The following is a 10,564-nucleotide window of genomic DNA, read 5'->3' as shown; positions in this document are numbered from 1 at the left end:
TAGGCCTCATATTAGTTCCTTTGAATTTAAATGTCTTTATAATTATTAAACATTAGTACTATTATTAATATAAAAATCATGTGTGCACACCTTCAAGTGTTAGTGAGTATGGGAGCAACCGGAGCTCTGATACTCTGTTGGCAGGAGTATAATTTTTCCAACAACTTTGGAAATCTATCAATATATATTAAAAGATCTATATGATACTATTTACATAAAGTTCAAAGGGAAACAAAAGTAATGTATAGTATCAGGGATCAGGGTAGTTATTACCCTTGGGACAAAGGGTTAGTGACTGGAAGCATGAGCTTCTGGGATATTGATATTATCCTGTATTTAAGCCTGAGTGCTAGTTACACAGGTAGGTTAGCTTTGCAAAATTTGTTGAGTTGTACACTTATCATTTGTGCATTTTTTATAGGTATGTTATATATCAATTAAAAATTTATACTACAAAAAAGTAAATAATACAAAGAATGTAAATACTATGTGCATTGTAAAGAAATCAAATCCAAATAATATGTTAGTTTCCTTTGGGGAATCAATCATATGTCAAGACATGGTAAATGATAGCCTCTTATCAGCTAATTACAAAGTCTACTTCCTAACCCTTTTTAAAATAAAAAGTTGTGGTTTGCCTAAAATAATCTTCCCATCTAATAGATCTATGAATTTAAGACTTCTATACAAAAAAGCCATTGTCTAATACCACTATTTGACCATACAGTAGGGTGGTGTTTTAAGGCAACAATGGCTGGCTGCTTCATATTATATTTCCAATGTAATACATTGAAAAGAATGGAAATTTAACATTGGATGTTCATTTTGTATAAATTTAGGTTAGAGATCTAACAACCAAATTGCAAAGAGGTATTTCAGTCTTTTGAGAAATGTCATACCCAAGTGAGAATAAGCCATTATAAATTTTGACATTTTCTGAATTATTACTTTATGTACTATTTTGTATGTTAGAGTCTTATATTCAGATATAATTTAAATGTCAACCAAAACAACGGTTTTCTGCTATCAATATTAAAGTATTTTGATGTGCTTGAATCCTTTGCTTTCAGTTATGCTTCCAACCTCGCCAGGGTACCAGAGCAATTCTGTCTTCTCCATGGTCTGTTTCAAAAGTTACCAGATCATTCTAATCATGGGGTACCAGGGGGAGTGATATGGTTAGAATTTGTGTCCCCACCTAAATCTCATCTTGAATTGTGATTCCCCAGTTGTTGGGGGAAAGACCTGCTGTGAGGTGATTGGATCACGGGGCAGATTCCTCCCATGCTGTTCTCGTGATAGTAAATGAATTCTCAAGAGATTTGATGATTTTATAAGGCTTTGACATTTCCTCCTACAAACACTCTCTCTCTTACCTACCATGTAAGATGTGCCTACTTCCCTTTCCATCATGATACTAAGTTTCCTGAGGCCTCCTCAGACATGTGGAACTGTGAGTCCATTAAACTTCTTTTATTTATAAATAACCCAATCTCAGGCAGTTATTTATAGCAGTGTGAAAACGGACTGATAGAGGGAGACAAAGTGATTACTCACTATTTTTATGAGTACAATGAGCAAGTACTGATTAAGATTGTGCTGTGTGAAGGACACCATACAGTTGCCTAATATTACCCTTGAGGAAGCTTGTTTGTACTTATTTTCCAGCAGGAATAATGAATTCTGAACTCCCTATGGATGACAGCAAAGCAGAACTCTGTGTAACCACTGCTTGTCTCTATCTCCTACTACTTCAGTATAACATATTATAGAGACTTATATAAGCAAGCTAGGTGAAATGACACCTTTGATATTAATAATAGCTATATTTTATTAAGCATTTGCTGTATGACAGCAAGTAGGTTAAACATGTATTAGTTTTACTTGAATGTGGTCTATTATATTGATTAAGGTAATGCTGGATGCTGTAAGAGTAAATTCTGGCCAGTGCAGTGGCTTACACCTGTAATCCTAGCACTATGGGAGGCCGAGGCGGTGGACCACTTGAGGTCGGGAGACCAGCCTGGCCAACATGGTGAAACTCTGACTCTACTAAAAATACAAAAATTAGCCAGACATGGTGGTGCATGCCCAGCTACTTGGAAGGCTGAGACAGGATAATTGCTTGAACACAGGAGGCAGAGGCTACAGTAAGCCAAGATTGCACCACTGCACTCCAGCCTGGGAGACAGAGTGAGACTCTGTCTTAAAAAATAGTAATACTAAATAAATTCTAAAATCTTGACGGCGAAACATAATAAACAATTATTTGTTTATTACTTGATATCTGATTTATAGTAAGAAAAGACCTCTCCTCTGCATAGTCATTCAGGGATCCAGGATGATGGACAATCTGCCATTTTCAACACGTGGGTTCCTAGATGACCCTGGGATCAAAATCCAGATAGTACATGGGGAAAGAGAGAAAGTAGAGGATTGTGCCAAAAGCATTTATGGATCAACACTGCATAATTTCCCCCCACATTCCATTGGCTAGAACTTAGTAATATAACCTCACCTGGCTATAAGGGAGGCTAGAAAATCCAATCAAGCTATGATTCCAAGAGAACAGATTTGGTGAGCAGCTAGTTTGTCTTCGTCATGTGGGTCTTTTAGAGAAAGAAGGATGTATGTACACATGATTTAGGGGAATCTAAGGGGGTGGAGAAAGAATTGGTTTTTCTTAACAATCATCCAATAATCATGTTATAGTTTCCAAAGATGCTTGTAGTCCCCATGCATTAAAAATACCAAAGAATCATCTCTCAGTTAGGAACATATGGAAACTATAAAACATATACGAAGAGCAGGGCCTTGAATAAAATATGTTCAGCAACCGGTGTCATCACTGGTTTACCACAGGTCAAATAATTACATTTGTGCGTTCATATTAATGACCACTTGCGTTTAGCACCTTCCCAACAGTTTTATGTGCCTTGATCATTCGATGTGTATTTTGAGAGTAAAATTGAGGAGCAGTAGTGGGGATACAGGAAAAAAGAAGTAGGGTGATGGGCTTCCTAGACTCCTGGAAAACCTGGGTTTTTCTGTGGCCTATCTTCTTTATCTCTATGCCTATCAGGCAGAAGTAATAAACATTTTTCGTTTTGGATATTTGTTCCCATTGATTGGACTTGCTAATGCATCAGCCAGTATGTCGGCTTTAGTGTACACACTATAGATCATCAAGTACTTTTGCATTCTAACCTTTTAATCAATTGTTTAAATAAGGGAACACAAAACACACCCATTAATTTATAAAGGTTATTAATTTGTTTATGAAAACATATAGAAGACATTTGTTTTGAAAAACTGGTTTTTACTACTTCAAGATATTCTTAGCAGTAGCAATAGTCAGAAACAGAAAAAACAATAAGTGTTAGGAGGCTGAGGCAGGAGGATCCCTTGAGCCCAGGAGTTCAAGTATATAGTGAGCTGTGATTGTGCCACTGCACTCCAGCCTGGGCCAGAAAGCAAGACCCCATCTCTAAAAATAAAGCAAGAAAATAAGCAAGCAAGCAAGAAAGATTAAGAGTCAAATAATACAACAAAGCGTGTATGCGTGTTTAAGGACTCAATATGCTGGCAATCAGAAATGCATTAGGACGAAGCCGTTTGATCTTTGGCTTTTCCTCCTGGCAACTCCACATAGAAAATTTTGTATTTCCTAGTTAACATATATTAATATGCATATATATTATAACTGAAAGGAAATCCTAAATTAGTAATGTTTTCACTGGCCTATTTTGAGGACATTTTCTGACCTTACTTTCTGACATTTGAGGACATTTTCTGACCTTACTAGGATTACAGATGTGAGCCACTGCACCAGCCAGGATTGACTCTTATAGCATCCAGCATTACCTTAACCAATGCAATAGACCACATTCAAATAAAACTAATATATGTTTCACCAACTAGCTGTCGTACAGCAGATGCTTAATAAAATATACCAGTTATTATTAATAACAAAAATTTTATTTTACCTATCTTGCTTATATAAGTCTCCATAATATGTTACACTGAAACAGGAGGAGACAAGACAAGCAAGGTTAGAAGTCCTCATCTTAGGCTTCAGGGCTTTTGGAAATATTAGACCAATCAGTTGTACCATGTTACCAAAGAGTACCTGATCTTAGACACTGTAAAATAGTAAGGGTAAAGCCACCAGTCTATGGATGGCTAAATTGGCAAAATAGCTCCATTTGGTTTGCCTAATATTTCAAATAAATGCACAGTTTAAGTCTATTCTCTATTGAACACTTTCTATACTGCTCTTCTAAAAATCTCTAATAAAAACGAAGCTGTGTGCATGTACTTTCTTCCTCAATTTGATGCTTACTGTTGCATGAAAGCTGAATAGGATGCCACTTGAGATCAGAATAACATCATTTTCAGAAACACAATTTTTAAAGTAAAAGGGGCAATTATTATTATTAAAAGAACAACTTTAATCTCTTTATTTAAATGCTAGAAGTACATCATTATACTACTTCATGCCCTAAGATTATCAATCAATAGAGATTTACTGCAGAAAATAACCCAGAGAATAAGAATTTCAAAGTGACCTATTAGAAGAGTTAGAGCCACATGCCACTTAGGTAGAAATTTGAAATAAATATATATTTTAAACAATTATCTGCTAAATTATCTCAACTATCTTTCACCCTACATGAATTAATTAAATGACTTAAATATCCTACAGTTTGAAGGTGATAAAAGTCTAGGATGTTTTAAGGGAATATTTAGAACAAATGTAAATGTTCTATATACAAAACTATAAATGTGAACAAAATCAGCACAGCTTCTCTGAGAAGCTTTTAGTCCCACAGTCTTTGGTAGTTAGTCTTTATATGTTCTTTATGGGATAGAAAAAGAAAGGTCAGACCTTAATGTTTAATTTAGACATTGCCTGCTTACTATTGCTGGGCCAAGACAACTTCAGGCCCAAGGGCATACGTGGGAATGAGAGGAATTCAAGTTGCGACACCGGAATAAAAAAATGAAAAATATGAATAAATGGATTCACTGAAATTCTCTTCTTTTAATCATACATTTGAGGACAATTGAAATGTCAATTCCAGAGCCTCACATCACACACCCAACACCAGACTACCCACATGCAGACCTCCCATTCTCACATATTACATGTACCAGGCAGACACACACCATAGGCAAACACATCACAACCACATAGACACATATATCACACACACAACAGACATGCATATATGCATAGCCACACACAAATACTGTATACTCACACCCTCTCACACACACACATTTCTGTACACATTCACATGCCAGCCTAAAATGAGGAAGTGGAAAAGATAAAACAGAATATTCCATTATTTCGTTACTTTTTCTACACTGTGTTCATTAACAAAAATTTGGTCTTGATATTTCCAAAGTCTTCACCTATATGCATAGGCCATGGTAAGGAGTGAGGCCTTAGATTTGCACTGCGTTTGACTACACAACAAAAACTACACAGACATGTTCTGTCTTTATCTTAACCGTTCTGTTCATCACTTAGGCATACACTATCTCATAATATTTCTAGAGTGATTTAGAATTTACACAGTGCTTTCATGTAAACAGTCTTACGTAATCCTCACAGGGACGTACTGAGGTAAATATAACTACCCCATGCTGCAGGTAAGCAAACTAAGGCTCAGCGAGTTTAAGTTCTTTGCCAGATGACTAGGAACTAGGAAGAAATAGAGCTACAATTCTAAACTAAGCCAAAGACGTGCTCTTTCTACGTGACTTTCCTGTCTGTAGCTTCCCTACGAAGCGGTACTGTGGATCATTGGAGGCATTTCTGTACTTTGAACCGTTTGAACATTGGATCCTGTTTAACTTCTATTCTAGTTATTTCCACAAGACCTCACTGACACTAATTGTAAAAAAACTAAAGTGCACAGACAAAGTCATGACACCTACAGTTCCCAATTCCATAGCTGATTCATGGATAGATAGCTCTAAGCTTTTGTTTTGAGACGGAGTCTCGCTCTGTTGCCAGACTGGAGTGCAGTGGTGCAGTTGTGGCTCATGGCAACCTCCACCTCCCGGGTTCAAGCAATTCTCCTGTCTCAGCCTCCCGAGTAGCTGGGACTACAGACGTGCACCACCACGCCCAGCTAATTTTTGTATTTTTAGTAGAGACGGGGTTTCACCATGTTGGCGAGGCTGGTCTCAATCCCTTGATCTTGTGATCCACCCACCACAGCCTTCCAAAGTGCTGGAATTATTGGCATGAGCCACTGTGCCAGCCCTGCTCTAGTTTATAGGATGGTTGGATATCCTTTCTCAGAAGCTGATCGTAGACTGGGACTTTGCCAGTGTTGAAAATGGTCAGTTTTAAACTCTATCAAAGCAACTAATACTTTGAAGAAATGGAGATTTCCAGGATGAAAACTTCAGGTCATATACAATTTTTACACACCCTGCACAGTGCCCACCACATATTGGCATTTAAAATTATTTGCTGTATACATTATGTGTATGAAATTAGGTGGCACTGAAGAAATTAGAAAATTCATTTCATTCATTTTGCTATCAAGATTTCTTCATAATGGAAGTTAAGAATCTTTCCTTTCCTAAATTCATTTCCTTTCTTCCTTCTTTTTTTCCCTCCTTCCTTCTTTCTTTTGCATTGACTAGCTTATTCATTTTATCTTTTAGCAAGGATTTTTACGTATATTTGCCTCACTTAAGTGATTGATTCTAAAAGTTACAAATGTCAACTTCCTCTATGTGTAAGCCACCTACCATAAACCATTACAAAGATCAGACCATAGCATAAGTTGTCCAGAAAAGTCTTCCATCCATGCAGGACGGAAAGACCATGCAGTAACTGAGAGAAGTTTCTGCTTAGAATCCACAAGATTTCTTTCCACTAATCCCTATGACTTATCAAAATGCCAGCAAAGAAGTCTGCTATTCCTCTTACAAATAATAAAGAATTTACCGCCTCACAATTCCAAATGAAGAAACCTATTACCTTGCGTTCATTTCTTGAATTTCTTTGCAAACAGTAACTCTATTTTGGGAGGCTGGACTCCCTTTTCAAAGTAGCTTTATTTTTCTCACTGTAGTGAAGTTATCTAAATTACAATCCTATCAGCCAGTGAACATTCATATGTGTAGGGTATATTTAGATCAGGGAATTTGCTTGGCGTCTAATTTCTATTCATCCAAATATTTGTATGAAGTTCAAATTTTTGACAATTCATTTAAGGTAGTCATGGTCAATAAATATAAATAATGTATAAATTTGTCCTTTATTTGTCCACCATGTCCTTTAAACTGTGCAAATTTTATTGACTCACTTAAAACAGATGTTCTGTTTGAAATGCTAAGTTCAAATGTCATTATGCACTTTTTACCACTTACTAATTGAGCATCTAGAGGTTGGAAATGTTCTGGGCAATTAGCTGTAGGGAAATGTAAACCTGTCATAATAGCCATATTATGGTTTCTGTTCAAATGCAGAGGAACAGAAGCTAGCGTGCAGTATTTTATTGAGAATCATTTAAAAATATTAAGAGCAGAGCTAAAGTGGAACGTGATCAAATTACCACCTATTCTCAATGTGTGTATTCTGCAGAAGGAGAAAGATTAGTAATAGACTCTATCTCTAGAGATCCTCATGCTGCTTCCCATTGACGTTTTAACGCATATTAGTTCCAGTCTTTCAAAATAAAGACACAGAAAATATGTAGAATTGATGGAGGCAAAAGATGTGTATCTCAGGTGCCAAAACCAACTGGAGATTGACATTTATATACATTTTAGTAATAATTTATTTCATGGTAAGTAATTGTGATCGAAGGCATAAGAGTTTCAGCTTTATTTTGCCAGTTAATAACTACATGATCTTGGGAAATTTGCCTATCTCTCTGAATATAAGTTCTTTCACCTATAAAATGGAATATTAATGATGATCTTTTGTGATTTCCTTTCATTATCTCTCTCTACTTACCTACATGAAAGCTCTCTAAAGGGAGAGATTTTTGTCTCTTTGGTTCATTAAACAATCTGTTTAGACTAGTTTCCCAGAACACAGTAGGTATTCAATAAATATTTTTGGAGTAAATGAAGTAAAAAGAAGAAATTTTATTAGCTTGGAACTAAAAATGTCCTTGGGTATCACTAGATTCTAGAAGACATATGGAAAAACAGTAGTTAGATAAGTAAAACTAGAAAAGTAAGATAAGGAAAGAAGAAAGCAAGAATTTAAGAGAAAGGTTATGATGGATAAGGCAAAACTGGATAAAACCAATTAGCATCTGAGTAGCCACTTTGGAGTATGTATTTCAGGGACCACAAGTCTCCATCCCAGACCACTAATTTTGGTAATGTTCACCTGTTAAAAAAAAAAAAAACTGCAGGAACTAACACTATAGTCTGCATTACAGTAGGTACTTTGCCCCAGAGAGTCATGCTTTGCCACCTGGGGTAAATACTTATTGAAGATTTGTGTTTCAGAGAAAAAGTATCAGTCTATCACTGGAGTCCATCCTTTAACTTTCTGTCCCAAAACCTTATCTTTACAGACTGTCTAGTGTGACACTGGTCTCTGTTTTTCACATGCCCAGGAGAACTCTGGCTCATTCTTGCCTCTGTACTCTATTCATAATGTTTTTCTCTAGCAAGAACAGTAGTCTTTTTCTTTTCACCTCACTAAATGCTACACATTTTTAAGATACACTCAAATATCAGCAACTCTTACGATGATAGTTCTCAACATCCCTTTACTCTATTAATCTCTCCCATTAAGATTTCATGTCATTTAATACCATACCATTCACTTTGTCATTTAAACATAAATCATTTGATATTCTTTAGTTGTTTTCTTTGTATAAGTGTTTTATTACTATTTGAAGGTAAAGATGTTTCTTATGTTTCTATTGTAAGACTTTTAAATATCAAATACATTTTTCTAATGCATAGATGGTACAAAATAAATGTAGATTTGAAATCAACTCATTACTTGAATTTCTCTTCATGTATACTCGCCTTGAAGAACCATGAACAATTACATCTTGTTTTGCACATGAGTTATTTCGTGTTCTTCTGGTCAATGAAAGGTTCACTGCAATTTAGTGTTTTGTTAATGACATAGTTGACATTTTGGTGAATTTTCCTTATGTATGTGGATGATGCTAAGATGAACTCATTCTTAAAATCCTGAGGGGAGATGAGAATTTGAAAGACTCTTAGAAATAAAGTCATTGAAAGGGAGCTTAATAAATCAAACAATGAAAAATATATTACAGTATACATTTTTTAATAAAATTATATAGGAAATTACTTAAAAATACATTGAGACATTGAGACAACTAAAATGTTCTCTTCTGGTACCCACACAGATTTTGACTCCTGTACCTCCCAGTCTGCTCACTATTATCCCTATTCATCTATCCTGTTTCCCTACCCAGAGCTTCCTCTCTATGTTCAGTCCTGTCTCTCTACCTTGGTTCAACACCTTCCCTGCAAGTCTCTGATTTCTCCTCCTTTTCTTCTATGAAAGGAAAATTACTCTTTTCTGGGACCTCAGAAGTCTTCCTTGATGACTCCACATCACACTAAGCACAATCTTTACCAAACCTTGCAGAATATATTTTCTGTTCAATGTGATTTAGCATCTGATTATTCCCAGTCTTATACTAATCTCTGCTGAAGTCTTGTCTCTGTAATAGATGGCAGACTGATCTAATGCATAGAGTGCCTAGCAGAACTGGAGTATGAATGGGGTGCACAATAAAGAATTTACATGGAAAAAACAATGTTCCTCTGCTTGGAATCACTGTCAATACTGTCCAGCAGGCAAGGTCAGTAGCAATCTTCTAAAGAGCTAAACTTTTCCTGAGAAATAATAATTGCTCTCACCTCCTGAGTTATATTGTACACACCATTTTCTTAAGTCAATTTATCAAATCCTAACAACTTTATAAGGTAAATATTGCTCTTAAACTCCATTTTACAAATGAAAAAACAGAAGTTAAATCCCACTAAAACTTAATAGCTAATAGGTGATGATACCACAATTTGAACTCAGGCAGACTGACTCCAGAGCCCTTCTGCCTCTCAGGAGCAGATACCAGAGTCAAAAAGAGGACTAAGAGGAAACTAAGCAATTGCTGTGCTTTCCAGACACACTATGTGGCCATCTTATCCACTATTCAGACATGAGGCACTCTTTTCCCTTTTTTTGAGTCAGACTCTCGCCCTGTCTCCCAGGCTGGAGTGCAGTGGTTCGATCTCGGCTCACTGCAACCCAGACATGAGGCACTCCTAAACTAAGATGCATATCTGATTGCAACACCAATAAAATTTCAACAGTAGCCAACAACATAAAGATTAATGGTATTTACTGACTAGAAGAAAAGGGATTTTTCACTGTTTGGCAAAACTGTTCAGAGCAAAATTGTAGCATTCCAACAAAGAAAAGGATGGGGGAAAACGAAGCCAAAGAAAACAATGACAGTGAGGAACTGAGATGACCATGATAAAGAGAAAGGGAACCAAACAGTGGGTAAAAGAGCATGGCTCCTGA

The 10,564-nt window shown here is 36.2% G+C and overlaps 1 long non-coding RNA gene across 1 annotated transcript in view; it reads right to left on the bottom strand.

The window, feature by feature from the left end:
- Positions 1 to 8,689: 8,689 nt before the first annotated feature.
- LOC128931677 (uncharacterized) overlaps positions 8,690 to 10,564 on the bottom strand; it is a 38,454-nt gene continuing 36,579 nt past the window's right edge. The window contains exon 4 of the long non-coding RNA XR_008480404.2: positions 8,690 to 9,195. This is a non-coding gene — a long non-coding RNA (uncharacterized LOC128931677). The remainder of the gene's footprint in view (positions 9,196 to 10,564) is intronic.

Source organism: Callithrix jacchus, chromosome 4, assembly GCF_049354715.1.
Source record: "Callithrix jacchus isolate 240 chromosome 4, calJac240_pri, whole genome shotgun sequence".
NCBI classification, from domain to species: Eukaryota; Metazoa; Chordata; class Mammalia; order Primates; family Cebidae; genus Callithrix; species Callithrix jacchus.
Note: the sequence above shows the minus strand (reverse complement) of the source record. Positions and strands in the feature narration are given on the sequence as shown.